The sequence below is a fragment of the Aethalodelphis obliquidens genome, unplaced genomic scaffold (assembly GCF_003676395.1).
Source record: "Aethalodelphis obliquidens isolate GAN/ISIS:26980383/991018 unplaced genomic scaffold, ASM367639v1 scaffold3, whole genome shotgun sequence".
Taxonomy (NCBI): domain Eukaryota; kingdom Metazoa; phylum Chordata; class Mammalia; order Artiodactyla; family Delphinidae; genus Aethalodelphis; species Aethalodelphis obliquidens.
Window position 1 is genome coordinate 38,994,892 of NW_020837947.1, and position 27,782 is coordinate 39,022,673.

The 27,782-nt window shown below is 38.6% G+C and overlaps 2 long non-coding RNA genes across 4 annotated transcripts in view; both read right to left on the reverse strand.

Annotated features, from left to right (window-relative positions):
- Positions 1-21,651, reverse strand: part of LOC113609852 (uncharacterized) — a 75,749-nt gene extending 54,098 nt beyond the window's left edge. The window contains exon 1 of one of the 3 annotated variants that reach the window (XR_003428847.1): positions 20,196-21,651. This is a non-coding gene — a long non-coding RNA (uncharacterized LOC113609852). The remainder of the gene's footprint in view (positions 1-20,195) is intronic. The other 2 variants (XR_003428846.1, XR_003428848.1) reach the window with 2 other exon arrangements.
- LOC113609855 (uncharacterized) lies at positions 864-4,456 on the reverse strand. The gene is made up of 2 exons (XR_003428849.1): positions 3,563-4,456; positions 864-2,804 (listed from the first exon to the last, which is right to left on the reverse strand). It is a non-coding gene; the product is annotated as an uncharacterized LOC113609855 (long non-coding RNA).
- Positions 21,652-27,782: the final 6,131 nt, after the last annotated feature.

Here is a 27,782-nt window from a genome sequence, read left to right on the forward strand (position 1 = left end):
ATATGCACCCGTCCCTAGATAAGTACAACTGCTCTAGGAACTAAGGGGGAGAATGTTAGTGATCTTGCCATCATAAAATTAGAAAGGCAATGACGGGGGCAGGCAATGACAGACAGAAGAGATACATGTCATGATCATGAGCAAGTTTGTAAGAAGATGATGGTACTTTAAATAGGCTTTGAAAGAAAATCACGACTTAGAAAGTTGGAGGTGACAAGAATACCATGTGTAATAAGTGTTTAGTCATTTAAATTCATATAAAATGTGTAATATCCAATATATGAATATATTCATATTGTATAATATACAATACAGAGTTTATAGTCTTAATACATAAATCAAGACTGTAAAAATATATATTCTTCTAGTCTCTAAATATATGCAGTTGACCCTTAAACACCACGGGAGTTAGGGAGGCCAACCTTCAAAAATCCACGTATAATTTATAGTCGGCCCTCTGTAACCTTGGTTCCTCTGTACCCACATTTCCTCATAATTCAACGTTCTGCATCCCCAGATTCAGTCAACCGTGGATCATGTAGTACTGTAGTATTTACTATTGAAAAAAATCCGCATTTTTTTCAATCATTTTGAATTACCCACGTAATTCAAAACTGTGTGGTTTAAGGGCCAACTGTATTCTCTATACCTTGTATATCTTGCTTACCAAGTATTCAAATTTATAGTAAAATTCATTCATCAAGTCATTCTATGATTTTAAAATCATTAGTGTAATTTTTGGTTGATAGAGCTAAATGATGCTCCTTTTTTAGATGAGATTTTACATATAAAGTTCTTCCAAAGACTTCTCCATTAAAATGAATCTCTCTCCAACCACCATCAAATAATAGCAAAGACAGTGGCCCTTTGTCATAAATTTATTGATAGAAGTTGGAAAGCCAGAGGAGGAGAAAAAAAAAGGATGAGAGGGAAAGAGTGTATTAATCATGTTTCTAGTTTCTGCAAACTTGATGATTTAAAATCTGCCCTATGTGCATGTACCAGAGATACCTTATTCCAAACAACCTGGTAATTTCTCTGAGTCACCTTGCCTTGGCCTCCTTTGCTTTCTTCCCCCTCAGGAGGAATCATCCTCCCAGGGCCAATCTTTCCAAATACAAACCAACCAGTTCAGAGTCTACACTTCTCACCACCTCCCTTATTAGGCTCTCACACTCCTGGCCACAGTCCACCAGCCCTAATCACTGCAGGACCAGATGTGAGACACCTGGGACAGCTCCTATGCTCCAAAGTCCACTGAAATGATTCAGACTAGTCAATCCCAAACCTGTTTACCCTGCATATGGAAAACATGGTAAAGGCTCTGGCTAAAGGCAGTTTTTTCGCTCTGCCTCCGGACTGCCTGGTGCTTCCCTGTGGCCCTCAGTGGCATGACCTGTATTCTCTCACTTGGGATCTGTGTGTATAATAATAATTTTTTCCAATGGCCATTGTCTCCTGATATGTTGGCCTTACCATCCTAAATAATAATAAATCCTATCAAAACAAAAGAAAGTTAGGAAGAGGGGACAAGGGGGGTGGTTGTTGGCCAATTCTAGTTACCTGATTAAGAATCTGCGTGTTTTGCCTGCTTTGTTCCACGCAAGAAAGGCGAGATGGTTGCCTCTCTGCAAAGTCCAGTCAGGAAACAACTGGTGCTGGGACAGGGACAGCCGGTTGAAGCCCAGTTAATAAGCAGGACAATTGCAAGATGGGAAAGAAGAGGTAAAGAGAAAGGGCAATTGCTTCCAGACTCAGCCAGCGCCAGTGCTTGGAAGAGTTGTAGGAGCAGACGGGGCAGGGATGGGAGGGCCAGGGTATCTTGAGGTTCCTCCATGGGGAGAACTGGCTATGAGCAGTAGGGAGGGGACAGAGAGAAGGGTCTCATGGTTACTCCTTGCATTTCACATTCTTTTGACCTTTGAAAGGGATCCCAGGAGATCCCCTTCTCATAAACCTCTGCACATGGTGCAGGGATGGTCAGTACCACCAGGGAAGAGTTTTCCAATAAAGCAAAGTGTCCCAATCATACTTGAGTGATTTAAGCCCCACTTGTGCTGCCTGTGCCCCAGGCTTCTCCCAAACTCTTCAACCGTCACCAAATTTCTCCTCAATGTGACTGTGTGATTTCCCTTCTCCCAACCAGGGACATTTGAACCCAAAAGAAATTCCTCAACACCTGAAATAAATAACAGGATCTCTTCAATGGGCCTTCCAGTTCTGTGCTCCAGTGCCCAGACCAGAAAAATTTTTAAAAATCTTGGAATCACAGTGACGTGTGGTTTCTGAGAAAAACCACATGTGCTGAAATTCGTTAATTAATTTTAGAATTTATCTCATTCACATTTACTACTATACCATTTCCCAATGGGTAGAAAAATATTTCAATATTTAATAAATAGTGTGGCTATTTTGACATGTGCCCTCTGAGTATAAGCCCTGGATTATTATATTTAAGACAAACTCCAAAGAGAGAAACCTTTCATAAACCCAACCAAAGAGATTTTAAATAAAAGATTTGTACGTACTTACAGAGACAAAAAAATCATGTGTCTATACACACACACACACACACACACACACACACACACACATTAAACTGACACTACTTTAAAGGTATCCTGTATTTCTGAATATAGAAATCTCTTTCTTTTCACAGGTTTGCCATTTTGCAGTCCCAGTGTTAGAGGTTCTCCATGCCAACAGGAGTACTCTTCCTTGCAGCATGAAAGGCTCTTTGTTATTGTGTTCTTGTGCTACTTTCCCATTCAGCATTTTGCAGAATCCCACAGTTATTCTCCACACTATCACAAATAAAAAGAAAGCAAATGGAGCTTCAGAAAATTGGTACAATTTGTAGAAAGGGAAAGAGGAATTTGTAATAATTTTATGTTATAATATCATGAATTCTTTTACTTAGAATTCAAGGTCATGTCTTCCAAAATAATGAGGGTTTCTGTGAATGTTAACAATGCTTTTTGAGATCCTCTACCTAAAATTAAATGCAGTCCCACAACTCCTTGGGGACCTCCAGGCCGCTCTAGAAAGGCTCCAGATTGCATGAGTGCCTGAGCCTGCATCAGGGTAGAAGACATCTGTTTCCCACTCCCTAACATCCTTTGTTTGGTAACAGTACCATAATGTGCCTTTAGGGAATCTCTTCACTCTAGCTCTCAGTCCATTCATTATAGGTGAGGCTAACCTTGGACCCTGGCGCTGGAAGTGAGCTCCTGACCCCAAGCCAAATGTATAATATTCAATCTCAGGACATTAACTGGAACTTTGTAAGAGAGATTCTTTCTCTAAAGCTTCCCAGCTGGTAAAACATAAGTCTGAAACTTTCGGTGAACACGTTCACCATAAGTTTGGAAAAGATTCAGAATGAAACCAGCACATAGGAAAGAAAGCAGAGTCAAAGATGGTGAGGTGGACACAGAGATGTGCCACTTAGGTTTCTCTTCAGGGAATGACTGGATGCCCAGCTACAGGGAGTGTGGTCATCAGATGGTCCCCAGCTGTCAGCTTCTTTAGAGTCTGCCTCAGCTACGGAGACCTGCCTCACCTGAGATCATGCCCTTCATGGCTCAGCCCGCATTAGTGACTGAGCAAGGTCGCATACAAAGCCTGGCTATTTTGACCAGTCTTGGGAAAGACCTCACAGTCAATACAGAGTATTAACTCAGCTGGTTGGTCGAGGTTTTGCGGGGCCTTCATCATGGTTTCATTTCTCCCTCTGCCTTTCCCTTCACAGGTAACAGCTTGCACTCTGAGCTCCATCTCAGCATCTGCTTCTGGAGGACTCTACCTGTGGTAGGTAGAAGAAAATAGATGACTAATTATTTGGGAAACCAGGTATGACTGAAACAAGTTCTCTTTCCAGACTTCTAGTAGATTGAGTCAATGAAGTCTCTAGCAACTGAAAGGCTCTTAGCAAAACAAGCTCTATAGACCATAACACAAAGTTCTCATGGGAAATTCTGATAAATATCTGGTTGTACCTGGATATCCCATTTTTGCATTTCTAACCACCAACTCTCTCACTCTCTTCAAACTAATCTGGTAATTCATCTTAATCTTCTCAGGTTTATGAGAAATGAAATCTTGCCATCCAAATTACTGAAGACTACATAAATCATTAATGAAAGAAGGAGGACTTGAGTCCAGAAATGTCTTATTCCAAAGCCTACTGTGGGTAGCAAGGAAAAGATGTATTTAGGAAAGGAGAGTGAGTTTATTTCTAAGGTAAGGAACCACTTTGTCCAGGTATAGGGAGCCAAGAAGGGCAGAGATGGAGGAAATGAGATTATGAGCTAATATTCACCCCTAATTTATATGTACTTCCATCCATGGCTTTTGTGTCTTTCCACTCTGTCCTATAGGTCTCCCATTATATTAAGGGCAGATTTTATAGGGAGTTCCCCAAAGCATTTTCTCACCTCTTGCTCTACTAAAAACCTGCTGATATAATATAATAATTATATATTATTATAATAATATATAATGACATAATAATAACACAATGCTATTCTCTGCCATTTCCTATATAGTCTTCACTTCAATACCACTCTAGACCTTGGCAGGAGGAGCCCCTACTCAGAGCACTAACAGTTAGAGGACCCCACTGGGCTCTCTCTCAGCTATCCTTCTCCCAGTGGGGTGAGGAATCTATTGGGCCAAGTGATATGCTTGTGCTTACCCTTCCAGGCACACTCCAGGCTCCAGGGACCAGAGAATTTCATGTTCCCTGCATAGACCACTTCCTCTGGCTATATTCCAGAAGTACCAACATGACTGGTGCGTACAACTCTAGGTCCAAGAGGGTGGGTGGCCAGGAAGTTGTTGTTTGTTGAGAGTGCAGGCAGAGGTTACAAAAGTAGACTAAGATTGGGAAGAAATAAAAGGGTGTGCTGTGTACCAGAAGCCAGCACAGAACTATAAGGAATTCCAGAATTCTAAGTTGGAACTGAGCCGAGAGGTGAAGGGTAATTTTTTTTTTTAATTCCCTTTATTCTTTGTTGCCTCTAAATCATTGAATTGCCCTGCTCTTTTCATCTCTAATCATTTGAAGTCTCAGAATTACAGAAAATCAGCATTGTAAGTTCTCCTGAGGGTAATCATAGGTCTAAGGGACCCTTACTCTGTATAAATCTGTGACATTAATTCGACTATACCCTTGCCACTGACTAGAACACTTACTGCTCTCCTGTCTCCTAATGCAACTCAACAGAGTGACTGTTGAATACCACCTACATTACTGAGCACCTACTATGTCAGACACCAAGAATTCAAATGATTAGGACATAGTTTCTGCTCTTGAGGAGTTCATAATCTAGTGTGTATAGTATGTGTTTGTAGTGTAGTCTTTGTATATGTGTGACTGAGCCCACAAAACAATGGTTATAATAATATGTAACTATGAATGGCATGATTAATTAACCATAATTAATTTATAATAATTTATAAATAATTTGGGAGAGGTAGGGTAGGAAGGGCTGGTAGGGGGAAGAATGGGCCTTGGATGGTTTCAGAGCAAAGGTAGCACTGTTTTGTTTTTTAAATATTTATTTATTTTATTTATTTTGGCTGTGCCAGGTCTTAGTTGTGGCACGTAGGATCTTAGTTGCAGCATGCATGCGGGATCTAGTTTCCAAATCAGGGATCAAACCCAGGCCTCCTGCACTGGAAGCATGGAGTTTTACCCACTGGACCACCAGGGAAATCCAGTAGCAGTGTTTAAAGCAACATGTTGTGCTCAAGGAATACCAAGTAGCTCTATTTTGTTAGGTCTTCAAATTTAAGAGGTTGAGAAAGCATGATAATAACTAGTCAGAAAAGGCAGAATCAAGTCACGGAGGACCTTTGATGCCCTTGTCTAATAAGGCATTGAGACTTTACCCTATAGATTGAGAAAAGAACTTGAAGAATTTTATACAGAAGAGGGACATGATCATATTTAAATTTTAGAAAGATTATTTGAGGGCAGAGGTGGATTCAGGCCAAGACTGATTCACAATCCTGGGTGAATCAAGGGTGACCACATCATTGTTGCCAAACAGGCATGCTTTGAGACTGTAAAAGGTGCACCATGATCAGCCCACTCAGAAAATAGGCATAAACTGGGACCATCTCTGGAAAACTAGATGTATGTTTACATAATTTGAGGGGATTTAAGGACACTGGGACCATTTATGAGGTTTCTGAAATGATCTAAGTTGGAGACAAAGAAACTCCATGAAAGCAATAGCAGTGGGGATAAAAAGGAGAGATGAATTTAAGAGATAGTTGGAAGATAAAACCGGGACTCTTTGATTAATGGTTGCAAGGATGAAGAAGAGGAGAGGTACTCTGCTTTCAGCTCTGACATGTTTCAAGTCTGGAAGATGTCCCATTTGTCCTTAAGACAAGAAAAAACTGAACAAACTGAAAATTAGTGACTTTTCTTGGACCCATCAGAGAACTAAAGTCACAAGGCAAACCTCCACCCCAAAATCTGGCAAGACAGAAGAATCCAGAGTCATAGCTAAGATATATTTATCGGGGGAAGAAGCCTCTGAAACCATAAACTAGTAGGAACAAAAATTGTAATTCTGATGAATTACTGGAGACTCAGTGTGGGCTAGCATGAGGGTGAGAAACTCTTTAAGGGCACAGTCTTAGGGAGACCACCCACACTTCTATGGGTTATGCTTCCAGAAATCCCACCAGGTTCTTTTTGTGAAAAGCCAAGAAAATCCCCTTATGGCTCTGGCAGGGGGAGGGGAAAAGCACAGATATGAAATAGGTGCAGAGCTCCACAGTGTTCTCTATAACAAAGGCTTATATTCAGAGGGAAAAAAAACTTTACAGAACCTTATCCAATGAGTGGAAAGGACATTTTCCTCGACTCCTGCTCCTCTAGCCTTCCCGTCTGATATAAGGAGAGGAAAAAGGTGAAGAAACACCTGTGAAGGTAACAGCCCAGGAACTCAAGCCCACTGAAAGACTGAGATTTATTCATAGGATTAGAGAACGCTTTCCCTTCCCATATCTTACCACCACATCAACAAGGCTCCAGAGTAATAGCAGTGGATTACAGGTTAAAGGGCTGCAAGATGCAGATTCTGTCCAAGGAAGAGTTCTTAGGGAAGCTCAAAGTCAACAAGAGAGACAAAATCAAGGGCACTAGAGGAAGCTGAAGCCTCTGACATCTACAGCTAAAACAAGCAACATGGCCCAACCCAACTCCTAGCAGATGAACATAAAACTGCACACCCAAAGTTTATTTACTTCAATTCTTATTATACAATACATCATAGCTTTCAAAAATAAACTGCAAGGCATGCAAAAGGCAAAAAAAGAAAAAAGTTTCAAGAGAAAAAGCAGCCTCAGAATAAGACCCAGATATAGCATAAACTTGGAATTTTCAGGCAGAAATTTAAAATATCTGTGGTTAATATATTAAAACGCTCTAATGGAAAAAGCAGAAATTATGCAAGAACAGTTTGATGATGTGAGCAGAGAAGGAAACTCTAAGAAAGAAAACAAAAGGAAATTCTAAAAATCAAAAACAATATAACAGAAATAAGAATGAAGATGGACCCATCAATATACTGGATATGATGGAGGAAAGAATCAATGAACTTAAAGGTAATTCTGTAGAAATTTCCCAGACTGAAATGCAAAGAGAAAAGGAATGAAGAAAGTACAAGAGAACATCGAAGGACAGTGTGACAATTTCAAAGGATGTAATATATACATAATTAGAACACTAGAGGAGAAGAAATATTTGAAGTAATAATGGCTGAGAACTTTCCAAAATTAATGACAGATACCAAACCACAGATTCAATAAGCTCAGAGAACAAAAACAAGATAAATACAAAAATATGTATACTTAAGCATATCACATTCAAATTGCAGAAAACCAAAGACAAAGAGAAAAATCTTGAGAGAGAAGGAAAAGTAAAGGATTAAGGATAATTCTCAGACATCTGGTATGGGTGGCACCTACACTGTAGGAGGAACAGGCTAGTAAACTTTCCATCTTGATTTCAGCTCTAAATTATTCCTTCTATCACTATAACCTCCACAGCATCTGCCAGTACCCAGGCCAAGACCTCTTCACTCTAGACCTGGATTCCTACACCAGTGTTTTAGGTACCACTCTTGAATTCATTTTCTCTCTTCCCTTTCATTTTCCAGTTTGAGTTCTGCCCTGTACTATTTTCTTAAATAATATTACTCCTAAGTTCAACTTTTTTCCAATGCCACTGATTTTTTACTCTCTTGGGTACGTTAAAATGTTTAAATAATAAGGTAATGTGGTTTTATTGGAGAAAAAGTTGAAAACAGTATAAGGAAAACAAAATCATCCATAATCCTATAGTCCAGAGTTAATAACTGCTGGTAAAAACTGATGCCATTTTCCAGTATTTTTCTCTCTCTAAATAGCCATACTTCTCCTATCTCTGAGTCTTCACACATGCTGTTCTATAGGCTGGGGATACTCTTTCCTGCATTTATGTGCTTTCAGGAATAGTAGTTAAGCATGGTGATACCAACCCCAAAAAAGCTGTAACCTTGGCACATAATGCAGGGCATCCCTATGGCCTGGTGTGTATATATATCAGCAAGAGTAACCTAGCAACAGTACACAAACACTGTCTATCAAGCTGTGCAGGCTGAGTCCTTAACATCAACACTATGTGCCGGGGAGAAGCAATGGCAGAAGGGGTCTAATCAGGCAGACAGTTCTCTCTCTGCTTGGTGTTGGAACCAGGACAAAGCCTCACACTTACTTCCTTTGGACTAAGTTCTGAGGGTTTGGGGGTAATTTTATCTTGGGGGGAGAGAAGGGCTGAAAGAGAGATACTGTTTCTGTTGTCGTTGTCCGAAAAAGTGTAGGGGAAAGGTGACTGATTGGGGGAGGGTTTGGAGATGACCATATTATAACCATATTTGTATCCTGAACTTTGAAACACGTCACACTAGGCCTTAGTCTCTGCATGCTCTTCATTCTGCTGAAGCTCAGAGGAGCAGGAACCACATGTATCTCTGTAGGATGAATTCCTTAAAGCCAAGTGACTACTCCTTCAAAACTTAGGCCAAGTGCATTGTTGTCTTGTTCTACCTTAGAAACAAAACATAATTTTCACTACTTTCCAATGCAAGCTCTAGCTTATAAACAAGTAAAAATCAGGAAACTTCCTCTTTTTCTTCAAATGCATATTTCTTCATTGATCCAAGCTAAATTTTTCTGACTCTTGGAATTACAAAAGAAAATACATAGTCTTTCATTAAACAGACTCAGCAAATAGCACTTCAGTTTCAGAACAAAGCCAGTATCATGGCAGACAAGTCTTGATATACAATATTGCCCGATTAACTCCTACAGGTGCGATTATAAAAGATCTCTTTCATGATGCGGGTTGATAAATACTTAAAGATATTTACCTGCCTTGCAAATGGACACTTTCCCATTCAAAGTCTACAAAAAATAAATTAAATTTTTAAATCTCTTGTAACTGTCAATGTGGTTACTGAAGAACATTAGAACACTTCAATGGGGCCTATTGGGTTTTTTAATTTATTTTTTAACATCTTTATTGTAGTATAATTCCTTTACAATGGGTGTTAGTTTCTGCTGTATAACAAAGTGAATCAGCTATACATATATTCCCCATATCCCCTCCCTCTTGAGTCTCCCTCCCAGTCTACTGTTTTTGATTGAATTCTCACCACCCTATTGCCTTTTCTGTAAGCTGTCACAGTATAACTTCTTTCACCCCTGAGGCTATCATAGTAAAGAGCATAGTTCTCTCTTGTGAAAAAGTTCCACACAGCTAAGATTTTCACGGTGTATCTAGTTGTCCATTAAGAAAAAGAAAAATTACGTTCTTAATTATCTACAATTCTGTACACGAAAAACAACCACTGTGATTACTCAAGGAACAGATAAACCTCCCCATGTTCCTTCTAAATAACAACATAGCATAAGATGAAAAGAAGGAAAAATTATTTTATTTTGAAGTAAGCATCAAAAAAACTTGCCTGATGGGATTTAAAAAGTCCAGTTTGGGCTGGGAGTTGCTTAAGTTGAAAGTGCCGCTGCAAGGGATGGAACAGAAAGAAGGCAGTCCTTTTACTCCTTTTTCAAGATTGCAGGGCAGTGCTGAGAGTGTCAGAGGCTACATTCAGCTCCTTGGCTGGGACAAAGGCAGGGCCAGATCCACAATCTCAAGTGGATGCAGAAGGAATAAAGAAAATGCCTGGTATTCAAGAGCCAACTCTCAACTGGGCTTCAGGATTGCCGTTTCTGGTTTTCAGAGATAGAGAAATCCATGTATGTTTGAGAAAATATGTATTTCTGTTGTGAGTGGAATGTGGCTTGGTCCCTCTTTGTTTATCTGGTCTCCAATCTCCAATTTCTTCAGTTAGAAGTGGGGGAAAGTAGGTAGAGAGAGAAAGATTACCATGAGGCAAGTTTTTTTCTCTCTCTTTTTAAAAAATTCGTATTGTAATAGAGCTCAAAACCGAGCTTGGACCTGAAAAGTATTGGGACGGCAGAAAAAGTCTCTGTTGAAGGAGTGATGATAGATGTGCTCCTGATTTCGTTTACACTGTTGCCCACAAACAATCTCTTGTTCAAAGTCCTGCCCAAGTCTAGCTGTGCCGTGAGAGTTTTCCACACTACCTCAGCCCAAAGTGATCTTCTAGATTCACAGCACTTACCACTGACAATGCTTATTTGTCATTGAATACTTATGGCCTTGAATTATCATTTGGGTATGTTGGTTTGAAGTGACTTTGAACTTTCTAGTGAAGAATTTCAGCACAAAAATGAAAACATGAATCTGTAACTTAAAGAAAAGCTCAGACTAGAGATATAAAGGTGGAAGTCTTCAGAAAATAGGTGGTGATTAGAACCAGAAGAATGAATGGGAGTTCATAAATAAAGGAATATAGAAAAGCAAGAAAAGGAGAATTTGAAGAGAGTTCTGAAGAACACCATTACTTAAGAAGTACCTAGTAGAAAAATTAGTGAAAGATAATTTTACAAAGGTCAGAAAAGTGGGAAGAATGTTGCTTTTTGTATGCTTTTAATTCTTCCAAAGAGAGAGGAAGGAAATGTGTTATTGGTGATTTCAGTATTTTCCAGAACATTTACAATTCTTTGCATATAGTATATGCGCTAAATGTTTATTTGGTGCACAAGACATGAGGAATAAATTCATCTAAATATTGCTCTTATTTTCCTTTTGATTGTTATGTTCTTAGCAATCATCCCAGTGCCAGCCACCCTTGTACCACTGTATTTATCCTGTCTTTTCTCAGAAGACAGTGAGTGGCCCCAGTGAGTCTGTTAGTGGCAGACTCTCACCTCTAGGGGGAGCTCAAGGAGAGGAGCACTGAATAAGGGTCATGTCTAAGACCATATTGGGTCATGGTAGTAGTGGGTTGAGTTTTTGGTGAATTAGGAAGGGATTAGAAGGAATTAACCTCCACCGGGCTGAATCTTTAATTCTTTTGAAATTACACCTTTTTAAAAATTTCACATGACAGGATGCAGACTTGACTCTCACTTAGAAAAATCCCCCTAACCTAGAAAAACTAAATGAAACAGTAGAATTCATGTGTTAAAAATAATGGCCAAAGGGCTACATATAGTCACTCACACATTTCGCTCAAGGTACGTGACTCTGAGTGTCCCTGTGTGTGTGTGTGTGTCTCCGAGAATTTGAACAACTTTGAAACAGGCACAACCTTAACCACTTCCCCACAGTTTCTACCACTCCATTCATCTGATATTTGGCCCACGTCACAGATTTTTTTACCTTTTTGAACACTATAGGCAATTAAGTTTGCAAATATTGTTTAAGTTTGTAAAAGTACATTTTTACTGTTTACCCCCTCAAAGCCTTCATGGTTGAGATTTAAGTGTTCAATATCTCATAAATTTCTACATTTCTCACCAAAAAAACAAAAAACCAGTTCCTCTCTTTGAAGATGTGTTTTGCTCCACATAGGGAAGCTTAGCAGTATAGCAGATAATCCTATGCACAAGCCACGAAATTTGCCACAGTCTGTCCTAACACGGTTGCTTTTGGGTTCAATGTCTCCACTTACTGTGTCCACCTTAGCTGAATTGAAATCATGGGAGCATCCCTCTTAAGGGAAATATGCGTGGATCCTTCCCATGGATGGTGACTCATTGTTTTATTATCGTCACCAAAAAATTTAATAGAAAAGACAAATATGATCAGAAAACAAAGTATTCAGTACTACATGTTAGACAAACGTTGTTTTTTTTACACTTGAAAAGAAAAGAAAGAGTGCAGAAGTAAAAGACTTCCTCTGTAGTTCTGTGATCGCAGCCTAGGCAGGAGACTTCACAACCCAACACAAATGAACATTCCAAAGCAGGAGGGATTAGGCAACCTCCACAAAGCAGGCACACTGCCATTGGTTTGGATTTCCCAGTCTAAAAAGCTCTTCTTCTGTTCTAAAAGGACAAACATTTCAGGTCTCACCATAGGTAACTGGGAAAACAGGGTAGAAAACGTTCTTCCAAATGGTAAACCACCTGTTTGATGCTTATTTTGCACGCTCAGTAAACAAATCTGTTTAATTCATCCCTCCAATCAAAAACACATTCGTTAAGTGTCTACCATGTGCAGGGCCCTGCACCTGCGCAGAGGTATAAGACAAGTCCCCCACCCTAAAAAGCTGATAGTCTAGCACTGCTGGCAAATATGAATGGACTTCCTGTTTCCACCAAGGTCCAGCGCAATATTTTGTTTTGAATCTTGAGAGCATTGTGAACTCATTGGTGATAATCTCTATAATAAGAACAAGTACCTAATATTAGTTCCCAGGTATGAGGCATTCCAGACATATTTTTTAAATGGTGATTTTCAGAGTCCCATGGCAAAGATTTTAAATGGATTTGATCAAAAGTCAAAAGGAGCCCTTTCACATGCTCTTGCTGAGAAACTTGGCATTGGGACTGTACCTAATTGAGAGACTTTGTTGGCTGAAGTGTGTTGGCTTCAAGCCCAATCACAGGACCCCTTGGAACAATGAGTAAGGCCATTAGTTTGCATGCCTAATCCCAAGTGACCTTGTATGAGTCTCCCTCTTTCTTGGGATTTACAGGTCCCATGGTTTGGTAGCATGGGAGAGTGACACGTTAATCCGGCTTTTTTCTCTCTCATCCTTACAGATTGTTACAGGCCACGGACTGTCCTGTAAATGGAGACTGAATCTTTTTTTTTCTTTTTTTTAAGAACTTGACAGTGAAGCTTACATCCGAGTATGTTAAAGTTACAGGTGCTATAAACTTTGAACATCAATCTGACTATAATTTTTTTTGTGGCCTTGGTAATAACTCCCCTCCTTTTTTAAAGACAGCTTTATTAAAATATACCCCAACTGTAACTAGTTTAAATACTATCAATCAATTTAAAAATTTCTGTAATTATTATTCATTCTTTTTAGAATCTTATTACATATTGGGTTTGTACTTTTTTTTTTGTATCTACAGAGTGACTAACCAAATGCAGTAACTAACTGTCTTAAATACACCTAAAGTATTACTTAATCCCTCAGAAATTCCCTCTATAGTTTTGTCTTTAAAAAAGCAAAAGCAAAACAAAACAAAGAAACAAACAAATAGATTCCATACCACAAAACCTTTAAAAGCAACAATATTATTTTTTCCTTTAGGTAAAAGTAAAGCCTAAGCAAATATAAATTATCTGAACTCCATTCTCCGTTATCATGGATTAGCTTTGACAATTCCCTCTTGCCAAATTGTTCCTGGTTGTATGGAAAGTATTTCTATAAAATAACTTGGAAGAAGCAGAGGAAACAGTTCTCTAAATAAAATAAATGTATATGGTTGTCTAAGATCATTAGCAGATGGGTTATAGTATTGATAGATTTGTAGGTTCAAAATGATGGAAGCAGACTTTAAAAGCGGGTTTCCCAAGGGTTTTTTTTTTGATGAGAAAGTCCTCTCCCTGAAGCCTGACTAGGGTTAGAGAAGTTTGACTAACTCTTCCTTCTGAGGACTGCTTCCCAGTGAGCTGAATGAGGCCACTGGAGCAGTGAATACCGGCACAGAGATCCATCACCAGGAAATTTAGGATCTTGCCATGAACTGTCATGAATTACAACTGTTTAAAACTTTTGAGGAAGAGGCTCCAATTTAGGATTGAGAATCATGGGTTTGTGCAAGAAGAAAACAAAGTGAACATTATCTTGAGGTTTTTTTTCAAGTAAGAGTAACATTACTAGTTTCAATGAACAATTATATATGTCTTTAAAATATATGTTTAAACATTATTTAATCTGAAATAAATGCAGAAATGGCAAGTGTTTTCTTATCCTGCAACAGATAACCAGTTTTGCCTGTGACATTCAAAAGCCACTATTTCTGCAAAAGCTATAGACTTACTTTACCCCACACCCAGTACTCCTCTCCCACAAAACACAGCCCAACTTGTTTCCCCAGTGCCTGCCCACCTTCCCCCACAAGTAGAGGGTTATACTTGGACCAAATATAGGTCATAAAGACAAGTACATCATTAGAGAGACTTTGTATAACTAGGTTCAAAAGCCTAGATCTGTAGTCAACTTTCTATGGCCTATATAAATCAGTCTTCTGCTGTTTGTGATAAAAATGAAGTTTTGTTCTTTTTTTAGTGCTAAGATTCAAAAGATGTACAAATTTGGTAAAAAAAAAAAATTGAATAAAAATCAATGAAGAAAATTGAGTTTCTTTATTGAAAGGTACATCAAAGAAATTCATTGAATGTTTATTGAAGTTCAAACCCAAAAAGCTAAATAATAGTATAAGTGTTTTATCCTTTGGGGAAATTAGGTAAATAATCAGGAAGAACTGAATAAGGAAAGACTATATAGAAGCGGAATATTTACTGATGGTTGTTGCATGTTAAGTCATCAGATGCTTACGGACATGGTAAATACTAGGACGTTGTTCAAATAGCCAATTGATTTAATATGTGAAAGGATTTGCTGCTTTCAGTGTAATCTTCCGCATTTCTTTTTTTCTTTTCTACTTGTAAGAATTCATAAACTACCCTTCCAAGAGTTAAAATAGTCCACCAGAAAAAGGAAGACTATTACTTATTTACAAATAGAGAATCTAATTATGAGAAATTCCCTTGTAAAGATTATGTCTTGAGTTTTTTCACATCTTTAATCAGAGACGTGTTCTCTCCATGGACCAAAACCAGGCAGCCTGTTTCTGAGCACCTTTTATCAGTTCTGACACATCAGAACTGCTCTGGTTTCTTCAGAAGTGTGTAAATGAATAGTGCTCTACCTCACTATATTTAGTGTACTTATCTAATAAAGGTGCCAGGGTTCCACTTTGTGCTCTATCTGAACTCACAGCTATTTATTGGAGGGGAGAGAGAGGTACAGTCATCAAGTCCTGCTTAGTGATTGCTGCCACCCCGTACTATTTTAGAGATTTTGACTCACTCATAAATCAAGGTGGCAAAAATGGAAACTATTACTTTGGATTTTGAGTTACAACAAATGAAAAATGCTGTTAAATATATAATAAATTATAAGAATTTCTGACATGGTCATTTTTTTTCCACTGTGAGCATGAAAAGTAAACCAGAAAAGAACCTTTGGCAAAATCTAAATACATAAGCTTTTTGATAACCTATTTGAAGGAGCTATCTCTTGTTTTCTTGTACCACAGTAATACAACTTTTAGTTTTGGATTTCCCTTTTTTTTTTTTTTTAAAGATTTAATTTTATGTATTTTTGGCTGCATTGGGCCTTCTCTAGTTGTGGCGAGCAGGGGCTCCTCTTCCTTGTGGTACGTGGGCTTCTCCTTGCGGTGGCTTCTCTTGTTGCAGAGCACGGGCTCTAGGTGCACAGGCTTCAGTAGTTGTAGCACGCAGACTCAGTAGTTGTGGTTCATGGGCTCTATAGTGCAGGCCCAGTAGTTGTGGCGCATAGGCTTGTTGCTCCATGGCAGGTGGGATCTTCCCAGACCAGGGATTGAACCCATGTCCCCTGCATTGGCAGGCGGATTCTTATCCACTGTTCCACCAGGGAAGTCCCTGGACTTCCCATTTCTGCATCATGATTATTACTGTCACTCTTCATCCTAAAATTTCTTCCTAAATTTTACTCTCAATTTTTAACTTCTCTGATTCATTTTCAGTTCCATCCACAGGCAGTGAAATGTAGCGTTCCTAAATCCTTCAAGCTTGAATTTCTGGATGCATGTTGTCTTCCCCCAATGATAACAACACGATGTTACACCAGATTTTCCCCTCCTTCTTCTCTGTATATGTAAGACCCATGCTGTCCACTACAGTAGCTACCCACCACCTGTGACTATTGAGCCCTTGAAACGTGACTACTCTATGTTAAAAATGTGCTCTAAGTATAAAATGCACACTGGATTCCAAGTAATTAGTATGAAGAAAGAATGTAAAGTATCTTAATCATTTTAATATCGATTATGCATTGAAATGAAAATATGGTGGCTGTATTGGCTTAAATAGATCTTAGTAAAATTATTTTTACCTGATTCTTTTTACTTTTTTAATATGGCTACTAGAAAGTTTTAAATGATCTACTTGGCTCACATTACCTTTCTGTTGGACAGCACGGGTTAGAATATGAATCCCTGGATACTATATCTCTGTGATTTCATGTATTCCTGCCTTATTCTGAAGCTTTTTGATACAGCTCCTTTTTCATTTGAATTTCTCATCTCTACACAGTCTGCTATTTCACACATCCACACTGTAGGCTCTGGGAGCCCTCTTAAACTTACTTTCTTGTATTCAGTAAGCATGCATTGAATGGCTATTTGGTGTCAGGTATTCTATCAGGTATTCTACCAGGCAACCTTGGGACCGGAGCATGTTCTGAAAACCACAGGTACATCCCTGTGACTCAAGATGAGGGTGAAATAATGAGATACAAGGCACCCAAGGCAGAGGAGTGCCATCATGAAACGCCTTGTGTGCCACATGATGGAGTTCAGCTTTTATACAGACAGTGGTGGGGTCACTGAGGGGTTTGAAATAATAGAGTGACAATAATCGGGTTTACTTTTTTAGAAAGATTGGGTTATAACAGGACAAGAAAAGAATTAAACAGCTGCCATAACAATAAAAAAATATTTTGAAGGCTTGAACTGAAGCCACAGCAATGAGGATAGCTAAATTCAGATTTGAGAGTCACATAAAATGTGAAATTTGTAGAGCACACTAACAATTTAGATATGGATAGCAAGGGAATGAGGTAGGTCAGGGATGAGAACTTGCCTAAAAATTCTGGTTTGGAAGGTAATGGTGCCCTTTACCAAAACTCAGAATGTGGAGACTGTAGAAACTGACAAATTTCAAGTCTAATTCCTTGAATCTGGTCTTAGAAGATCTCCAAGTGAAATCACGTGGTAGCAAGGGATGGAGGAGTATGGTACATAGGATTGAAATCTGGATTAGAGATATAAGTGGTATCAAAACATGGGAGTTGAAAAAATAATCGTAGGATAGAATGGAAATTAATAACACGAGCTGTGAATTTTTTTCTGTGAAAATCTAAAAATAAAATATTGAAGTTTCTACATCTAAATATATATACACAAGAAAAAGTCCATATCCTGAAATGTCAAATGATTGCTTCTGAGACATGGGGTTATGATTGATTTTTCTTTTATTGTTTTGGCTTGGTGTCATTTTATAAATTGTCTATAATGGACATGGATTACTTGTGATGCTTTTCAAGTATTTGTGTTTTAATTGCAAAAGAAATAAGATTAGTAAGTATATTCAAGTCAGGCATCTTCAGACAATACCGAAATGCTTGCAGTTAAAAGAAAGCCTTTTCCTTCAACTACCTCCAATACCACACCCACCACAGAATCTGTGTTACAAGTTTAGCTTGTATCCTTCAAGCACTTTTCCAGTTCATTTACAAATATATGAGAGAAAGACAGAGAAACATTTTTTATTCACTTGTTATGTTTTCATTTTGCTTCATCATAAATAGTTCCCAAGCCCTATCCTCTCCTTTATCTGTATTCTCTACTTAGACGATTGCTCCTTGTCCTCTGGTTTTAAATGCTGGTCTATATGGCTGGTGACACCTAGTTTTACATGCCCAAGCCATGACCTTTACAGAGCGCGCCAGACTCATTCACAGTGCTTGCCCATTTGATATTGAAAACTGGCGAGAACACAGTAAGCACTTTGAACTAAATATATCCATAACAGAATCCTTGACGCCTGTTCTTTCCTGGGGCCACAACCCCAAACTGCTCTTCCTGACCTCAGTAAAAGGTATTTGCTTTCATTCATCCCGGCTAGAGCCAAAATTCAAGAAATTGTCCTCAATTTCTCAACTTCACATCCAATGCATCAGCAGAAACTGTTGGCTCTACTTCTAAAACATATTCTGTATCCATCCACTTTTTTCCATCTCCACTGCCATCACCCTCATCTAAACTATCATGTTCACTTTTCTGTTTACCTCATTCTACTTCTCTTCCACACATGTGTTCTTAGAGAGAAAATGGTTTCCACGCAAAGAAATGATTTGTAAAAATGTGCATCAGATCATCTTACTCCTTAATTTAAAACATCCAGTGGTTTATCATTTCTTTTCAAAACACTAAGACTCCCTACCATGACCTATAAATCCCTCCATGACACATACCTTGATCTACATCGTTCTGGCCACACTGCCTTTCCCTCCGTTCCTAAAACAATAACAATTCATTCTGGGCACAGAACCTCTGCATTGCTATTCCTTCTATCTGAAAACTCTTACTCCAAATATAAGTAACCCTGACTCCTTCTCAACTTCAAGTCTAAACCCTAGTGTTGCTTTCTCAGGGAGTTCTTCCCTGGCCCTGTGCTCCCTTATTATATATGACTTTATACATGTAAAAATCAACTAAGAAGAATGCTGGGATTTTTATTATACAATCATTACATGACTTTACCCACTTGGGGTTTTGTCACATATCATTACCACCAGAGAATGCTCATTTATTTATTTGGGGATCAGGACCAGATATCTAACCACACTACAATTTATGAAGGAAAAAAAAAGAGAATCTTTTCTTAGTCTATTAACTAATCTGGTCTTACTCATCAGCCTGTCCCCAATTCTGTCAGCTAGTAGCAAGAAAAAATGAAAAAGAAATTATATAAATTATATTCCATTTTGAAACTTAATTTAATCCAATTGTTTAAATAGTCTCTTTAGGTTTGGTTTGTTCTAATTATTCTATCTTTTACATGTATCTCCTCAACTCTTTAATTTCCTCAAGTAGGAGAAAGGGAGGGATTTATATCTTCTCAAAACAGCATGGAAAGGGAAATCTCTGGCCTCATGCTAGTTCTTGGGTAACTCAACCATGTTTAGTGAATGACTATTATAATTTCAGCATTGTTCTTAATTGATTACGTGCATTGCTTAATATAATCCTTGCAATAACACTATAAGGTAAATACTTGCATTATCCTGGTTTTATAGTCGAAGGAACTGAGACAGAGAGAAACGATGTTATTTGTGCAATATTACTACACTGTAAATGGCAGAGCCAGGAATTGTACCCAGGCAGTCTTCTCTGTAACCCATGCCTTTTGCCACCATCCTATGCTACTTTGTTAGTGAACTGGCCGGATCCCGTGAACTATGGTTGGCTCCATCCGATTCTTGTGCTTTTTGCTGTCCTACTGCTGATATTATACTTACTGAACTTGTGGTTGAGTCTGCTTGGCTTGACTAGGTGCTGGGCTGTCAACTCAGCATTCACATTGCACAAGACCTGAGGGAGGTTCCGGAGGAGAACCAAAACATTGTCTCAGCCTGCCTATGCCACTCCACCTACTCACCCAGTGTGGGCCAGCCCACACTTTGAAGAGCCCTTATGCCCTTCTCCATTAAAAGCCTCACTCCCTTTTTCCTGTCCCATCTTTTCTTTCTCTTTTTCTGCCCCTAAGCTACTGGGTCAAGGGGGTGGGCTGACTGCCTACTTTGTAACACAGGCTTTCGCTACTACATGTCTTCCATCTTCTTAAAGTAGCGTTTGTCATCACCCCTTTTCCATGGGCTACACCAACAGAATCACTGTGATAGAACATGTTTGATGGGGGAGAGGGATAAAAACACATTGGTTTAATACTTGTCAAATATTTTCCATACCTCTCTTGTATGGCTCCCCCAATAGAACACAGGTTAACGGCAGTAGAGGCTTCAGCTCCTTGTCTGTAGATCAACTTGCTGATTTCTAAACCTCAGTTGTCTACTTCCTTAAAACATATGGTCTATTTGTCATGCATATGACCCTAGTAAAGGCCTGCGCAATGCTTAGAAGAATAAAATACATTGTAAAATCTTTCATCCATCAAATGTCTGTCATACTGCCAGGCCAGGTGGAGTAATAATTGTGCTTGCATGTATCAGCAAATAGCAGTGCTATTAGATGAAACTACTTCAAGTAATTAACTTACTCATAGCTTTTTTTTTTTTTTTGGACAGAAAGAAGCTAAAAAGGCTGAAGTCATGAAGAGTAGGAAAGAATGAGGCAAGTACAAAAAGTCACCTTAGCATCATGCTGTCTGTTTAAATATTGAAAAGACAAAGTCAGCATGACTATACACGAACACATGCAACCAATCACTAAAAAAGAACTGCAGTTACTGGGTGAATATAGGAATGAATGAATGAGTAACTTTGGTATATACACTTATATAAAAAAAGACAAATCAATATATACTAAACAGTCAGAACTTACCCATTGTGTTAATTTCCTGTGGCTGCTACAAAAAATTACCACAACCTTTATGACTTAAAATAACACAAATTTACTCTCTCACAGTTCTAGAGTCTAGAAGTCCAAAATCAAGGTGTGGGCAGGATTATGCTCCTTCCAGAGGTTTGGGGGAAATCTGTTTCTTGAGTCTTCTAGCTCCTGGTGGCTGCCATCATTCGTTAGCATTCTTTGGCTTTTGGCTACAACCCTCCAATCTCTGCTTCTGCCTTCACATCATCTTCTCCGTGTGTCAAATCTCCCTCTCCCTCTCTCCTATAAGGGTACATATGATGGCATTTAGAGCCCACCCAGAAAATCTAAAATAATCTCCCAGGCCAGGAAAGGAGAGGACACAGATAAGGAGAAAAGAAATATCTGATTTTCTGGCAATATATCCACCAGGCTCAAATGAAATGGTCTTTAGAACTTTTTAGATTTCTATGGCCAAGGAAATCCTGGTCTTCAGTTGTCCTAGCTCTATCATAAATGTGCTTACCACTACTCTTTCCCTAGATTTCTCAAATTCACCTTTCATCATTTTTATGCTCACTTGAAATTAATCTCCTGGGGATTTTGAGCATTATAAATTAATATTTACCAAACTATGCAATGATATAAGTACCTACTATCACAAAGAAAATGAGGCATAATTAATACATAATCAAAAAAAGGAGCATGAAACTGATCATTTATTTTCATGAATCCTCCAATTGTGCCCCACTCCTACCCCACGTTCCACCCCAATCCCCAAGTAAAATGTAGATGGGTAAAGGAAAAAAATAACTATGCATGTGTGACTTTGGTATTGCAGATTCCAAGGAAAGTTTAGAACTACTTTTGAAAAAGTAAGAAACACAAAAGCTCTCCTAACAAATAGATGGTTTAATAATAAAATTGAACTAATTATGTTAATCCTCTGGGTACTTTTTTAAAGTTTCTTTTCATATAACTTGTATTAGTTATCATATCTGAACAAAGCCTCCTTCTATTTCATTGTTCTAACCTTCATGACATGTGGCTTCCATCTTGTGTTCAATGGATGGCCCACCCCCTCCTTCCCATTACTGGAACAGGCAAAGGGAGTAAGGGGAGGACATCCCTTCAAGGGAAAATCCAGGGAGCATACACTCTTTCTGCTCGAAAAGCCAGAAACAAATCATATAACCACAACCAGCTGCAAGAGAAGCTAAAAAATATACTCTTTATTTTGGATGGCCTTGCAAGGGTTAAAATTCCATTACCATGGATAAGGAGAACACAAATTGGGGATCAATTAGCTCTCTCTTTCACGGCCCACCCTTTTGCCTAGCCAAATATCTTTGGTACTCTTCTCATATAGAGAGCACATTCAAGCCCTCTCCAAGTCTCATTCAGCATCTGACAACCTGCTAAAATAAGAGAAAAGTTATGTGCCTCCCCCATACTAAATTTACAATGATGGAATAGGCAGAATAACTGTCATCAAGCCTATAATTTTAAACAAGGAAAAATAGGAAACACTGAACAGTTATCTGTTCAGTCTCTCCATAGAGATTATCAAGGGCTATTGGTAAGAAATGCAAAGATTACCTGCGTTAGATTAAGTTCCTTATATAGCCTGTCTGACTGCCCTGATTCTTCTCTCTGTGAGGAGACTATGGCTTTGCCCACTGGGAAGTTTAGTCTAGTGTCCTCTGTGGCCACTTCTGAAGTACGTTTGAGAGCTGCCCTGCTTTTACGGTCTGATTTCTTCTGGTACAGAATGATCTGATTTAGAGCTTGACTAATAACATCTTGGTGAGCTTAGCTTGTAGATTCTTTGAAAATACAAAGTCCTCAAAAACTTAATGGTTTTCAATGTTTTTGCTCCTACTCAATTTCATTTGAAAGTAATCATGACCACAGTTTTGGACATAATTTTAAAACATGAAATCACTGTTTTTTTAAATGTACTGGTTTCTGCATTCTATTAGTGCTATCCTACCCCACCTCCTCAACATAATGGATACTGTGCAGAGGCTGCTTGGAACATTCACCTTGGATAAGAAAGCAATGTCCTTAATCTGACATTTACCCCTTGGCTGGTTCTCAATATCTAGAAGATACTGTGAGGCCCCAGATCACCAGCATAAACATTACCCATCCATGAAGCTGACAGTCTTGAAGAGGTATTGAGGAAGGCATCATATAGAGGTGATACCTTGAAAGGTGAACAGAAATTAGGTGAAGATATGAGGGAAAAGTGATTCAGTTAGAGGAAACAGGAGTAAAGGCCGCAAAGGTAAGAGAAATGTGGTGAATGAAAAGAAACACTGGCAAACAGACTGAGACTGGGAATAAAACTGAACATGTGGCAGAAGCCAGATGATGGAAAATTTATAGACTAAGTCAAAAGGAGCTATTTTATGGTTTGAATAGGGCGGTGGTCCATTCTACTAACTGTGCAGAATGGATATAAGAAACAAACATTTTGAGACTGAACCACCATTTAGAAGGTTATTATAGTAATCCAGACAAGAGATGATGAGAAAATGACAAAAGGGTCAAGAAATATTTAACAAATAAATTCTGTAGGACCTGGTGGTGGTTTGGATGTAATAGTGTGAGAGAAAGGGAGAAGGCAAAGCCCAGGGATCACATGAAGAGGAGCAAAAGGAGACTGATTCTGTTGAGAGGTATTGAGATGAAAGTCTTATGAATCCCAGGTGTAAATGTTCAGAAGAGGTAAATACAAGATACTTTTTCTGAGGAGACAACTATGCTGGAGAAATCTATTAAGGAGTTTCTAGCGAACAGGCAATAGTTAAAATTTTGAACCCAGATGAATATCTCTCAGATAGGGTACATACTGTAAGAGGGAAATCTGAGGATCCTCAAAATTTTAGAGGAAGGCAGAAAAAAAAGAAGCCCCTCAAGAAACCAGGAAGGAAAGTCCGAGAAGTAAGATGAGAATGAAGGGAGTCGTATAAAGGAATTTCTCCCAGGGGTGCGGAAAGAGGCCGGATTGCAGTAGGTTGAAGAGTAAATGGGGAAAATGATGAAAGAGTAGGAAAATGCTGTTATGACATTTGCGGTGGAAAAAAAGAAGAAAGACAGGGCAATAACTAGAGGAGGAAACAGGGTCAAGATAGAACTTCTTTTAAGGATAGGAGACGTTTGTTTATAATATAGGCCAAAGGCAAAGGTGAGGAGAAGTGTGTTGAAGGTGTTGGAGTGGAGGGAAAACAGATGAAGTGAGGTCCCATTCCAAGAAGAGAGGAAATCATGAGCATGGTGGAGAGACTGACCTTGACCACGAGGGAGGGCTGGTCCTCTAAGACTGGAAGATGTGCATGCAAATCAATGTATCAGAATTGGGAAAAAGAAAGTTGAAGGATGTTATAATTAGTGAACTTAATTTTGCAGCTGAGTGTAAAGGAGTTGTGAGTGAGTGAGGTTTGGAATCTGCTGCTCTCTGCACATTCTCTGCACTTACACAAGACTTAGATCAAGCCCAAAGAAATGGGGATTAAATGTTCTGGGAGAAGGCAGGAATACAAAAGAGTGAGCAAGAACCTTAGAAGTTGATCCCAGTGGACCCCATTGTGGGGGTTAGACCGTGGTCACTTAACGTCTCTAGGAGGTGCTGCCTAGTTTTCCCTTGGCGTCTGCCATTACCGCCTGCTCTTACAGAAAGGAGGTCTTTGAATTCCCATTCAATCCACAATCAGTCCACAATATTCAGCAGGGGCAACCTGGACATAGTTATTTTTGAAAATTGGACTTTAAAGATAAATAGGATTTGACCAAATTTGTGCTAATTTTAAAATAATACTTCTTTGATAGTTGATCAAACATCCTGCACATTTGAACCGTCATTCCTAATAACCATTCTGTGATGGTTGTGTTCTCATTTTCTCATACTTAATTTACGTGAGCTTGGTCAAATATAAGCCAGTAGTAGTACCATCTGAAAACCAAAAATATAAGGGGAAAGAGGGAGAATGAGAAAAAAAAGAGAGAGAGAAGAGACAGAAAGGAATGTTATGAAAATAAAAATTAACATATGAGCTGAACTTGCAGAATCAAAAGTATTTCACCTTGGAAAGAAAGCTTTCTGAGTAGCTCTCCACAATTGCTGGTGTGGGCAAGAGTTTCAGAGTTTATGCCAAGGCTTTTTGGAACCCATACCTAAATGTTCTCTTCTTCCCCATTCTTCTTTTAAAACCGCTTCATAATCTGAGTCTTTTGAGATCTGTAATGAGAGGGGGAACAAATCAAATTTTAGGAGATTCTGGCACATGAGCAGTTTGTGAAAATAAATGCTACAGAATTTCATTTCTTATTAGAAACACCTGCAGCTAATTCTGTGACCTGAAGATTTTGATTAAGGCTATAGTGCTGAGTTGCTCTCATATAGATACCTAAAGAAAGTGTAGCATCTTTGTTTTAAAGCACTAGTTGTACTTTCTTAAGTTTCTTAAGTTGGTTGGTCTGATTATCCATAGCCCAGTTAACTGATGTTCATTCTTGATCTTATCCCTCTCCTCAAGAAAATTCCACAAGATACTATCAATCAATGCAGAGTTCCAAAAATTTGTTAAGTATGTCACTGTTCTCTTTTATCAGTGTCTTTATTTTAATATTTTCTTACTCTGATCAACAATATAACATCAATTCAAACTTCAGATCAACACAAATCCAATTTTGTCATTCTTACATTTTATCTTTGTTCTCTTTGCCAAGGGATAACTTCTGCCCTATATAAGACAGGGTAAGTACATCACCACGTATACAAGTACTCCCTCCACACCTACACACTCCCCTACACACACACACACACACACACACACACACACACACTCATGCACACACAAACGCAAACACCAGACTCCTACAGAAGGAAGAGAAAGCCTGAAACAAACAAACTTCTGTGACAAATGTCCCAAACCGGACCAAAAATAGCCCTTCTGCACAAAAACCATCAATTCAATGCAAAAAAACTTACCATCTGGTTACTGTCAGGTCTGCAAGTGCATAAAAGAAGACTCTGTTTTTATACTTGGATTTATTTTTCTTTCACCAAACATGTTGGGTTTATTCCACTGTGTGTATTGTGTCTAGAAAAGGCATATTTGGTCCTCCTTGTTCAGATAGTATTAGATCTCTATCGAAGCACTAACATTAGTTTGTACTTGTCACTCCCAAATGTAATTAGCTACATTCACTCTTTTTTATGATTGAGTCTCAGATTCTGATGAAGTCCTGTTCTGAAATAGCCTTTCTTACTGTTTCACGCAAACTAAGGCCATAATAATTTTACCTCACTTTACCACAGCTTCCCACACAGAACTCCAGTACCAGAAAAATGGCAATAACAACTCCAGAAAGGAGTGAGGCCCTGAGCAGTGCCCAAGAATCATCCTCAGTGGCCTTGTTTGAAGATGTTCATGATGTAAATCCTGGTCTACACTGCCAGGTTTCCCAACTCCTGGAGTGTGAAGCTCTGACTGAGAGCTTCACTCACACACAAGCCCAGCACAGCTGCTTTTATTTCCCTAATAATGAAAAGAGCAGAAATACATCTGTTTTCATGCTTCGCTGTTGACAGCTCACCAAAAAAATGTGCATTCAACAGTTTTTATCCAAATAGACAGAGACATGTTGGGTCCAAAACACAGAGAGGTTATACGATGTTTTGGTTTTAAATTTGTGCAAGAAATTCAATTTTTACATTTTATGTCACGCCTCTAACAAATCTCTCTTCATATTCTGACAATATTCTTAGTGAGGTTCCAGACTGTTTCCTGCAGTGTCACTGCTGTGTGTTGAAACTCATTTCTACTTTTCATAAAGTATATATTGAGATAGTTATTTGACAGAAATGAATTATGCAAAGCAGTTCAGTCTTCAAAGCAGGGAATGGTAAAAGGTACAAACACACTATAATGCGCGTATGATGTAACAGAGACATGTGAGCAAAGAGTTAATTCTTTATTGTTATCTGATCGTTCTTTAGATTCTCTCCCCCTAAAAAACCCAGCCTGAAAGGAAAATGTTATTTCTCTTTGATAAAATTTGTGTATAAAAAATGTTCAATTTAACAGATTCTTATTTTTCATCGTCTTGGGATGACAAAACGTGCAGTGTGAGCAGAGAGGGGGCTAGGGGAAATAAGATGCACAGCATGTGAAATTGTATATCCCTCAGAGGAAAAACATTTTCAGACATGTCTTTTGAGGCTGCCTCGTGTAGATGAGTAGCCACAGTCTATGATCAACGTGAATTTCCAAACCCACGTGTACTGACTTGAACACGTTGAGATCAACTTCAGTTATGAAGCCTATATTCTTTGGACAGGCATTTATCAGCTAATGAACCAACAATAAGTAGTCACTGTCCTTTTATAATTGCTTGTTTTTTTTAAAAAAAAAAACTATGCTAAATCATTGGGAAACTATTTGCCATGTATTCACACAATGTACTGTACTCTGTACAGAATGCACAGAGGATACCCTGTTCTCCAGGTGTTTAAAATCTAAATTAAAAAAAAAGAAATGCAGTCAATCCACAGGTTTAAAATGGAAAGAGTATAGAAAGAAAGAAGTAATATAAGGGCCAACTTCCCCAGTTGTAAAGTAGGTGTGAGTGAGAGACCAGCAGTTAGAGTTTTTGTTGTTCTTGATCTTAGAAAAATAGGCATTTTCCAGGAAAGGGAAAAACTAGAAACGGGAGAAGAAAGTGGTAAGCAATAGTACCTTTTCAGTTTTTTTATTTCCCAGCTTGCTTCTTTCTTGCCTATTTACCTTTAAGTATTCTTTACTGTGCAGAACACTGTTCTCTGCAGCTTCTTTCTGTAGTTTTGCTCAGACAAAGACTCCAAAATTGCATTCTGCTAAACATTGTTGTCTGTGATGATTCATCATTTACAGAGAAGAAGGGGTCTGTTAGACAGGATTCTGTGCTAAGAAACAAGGGACCTGAATTCTAACGCTAACTCTTCCGTCAGTTGGGAATTC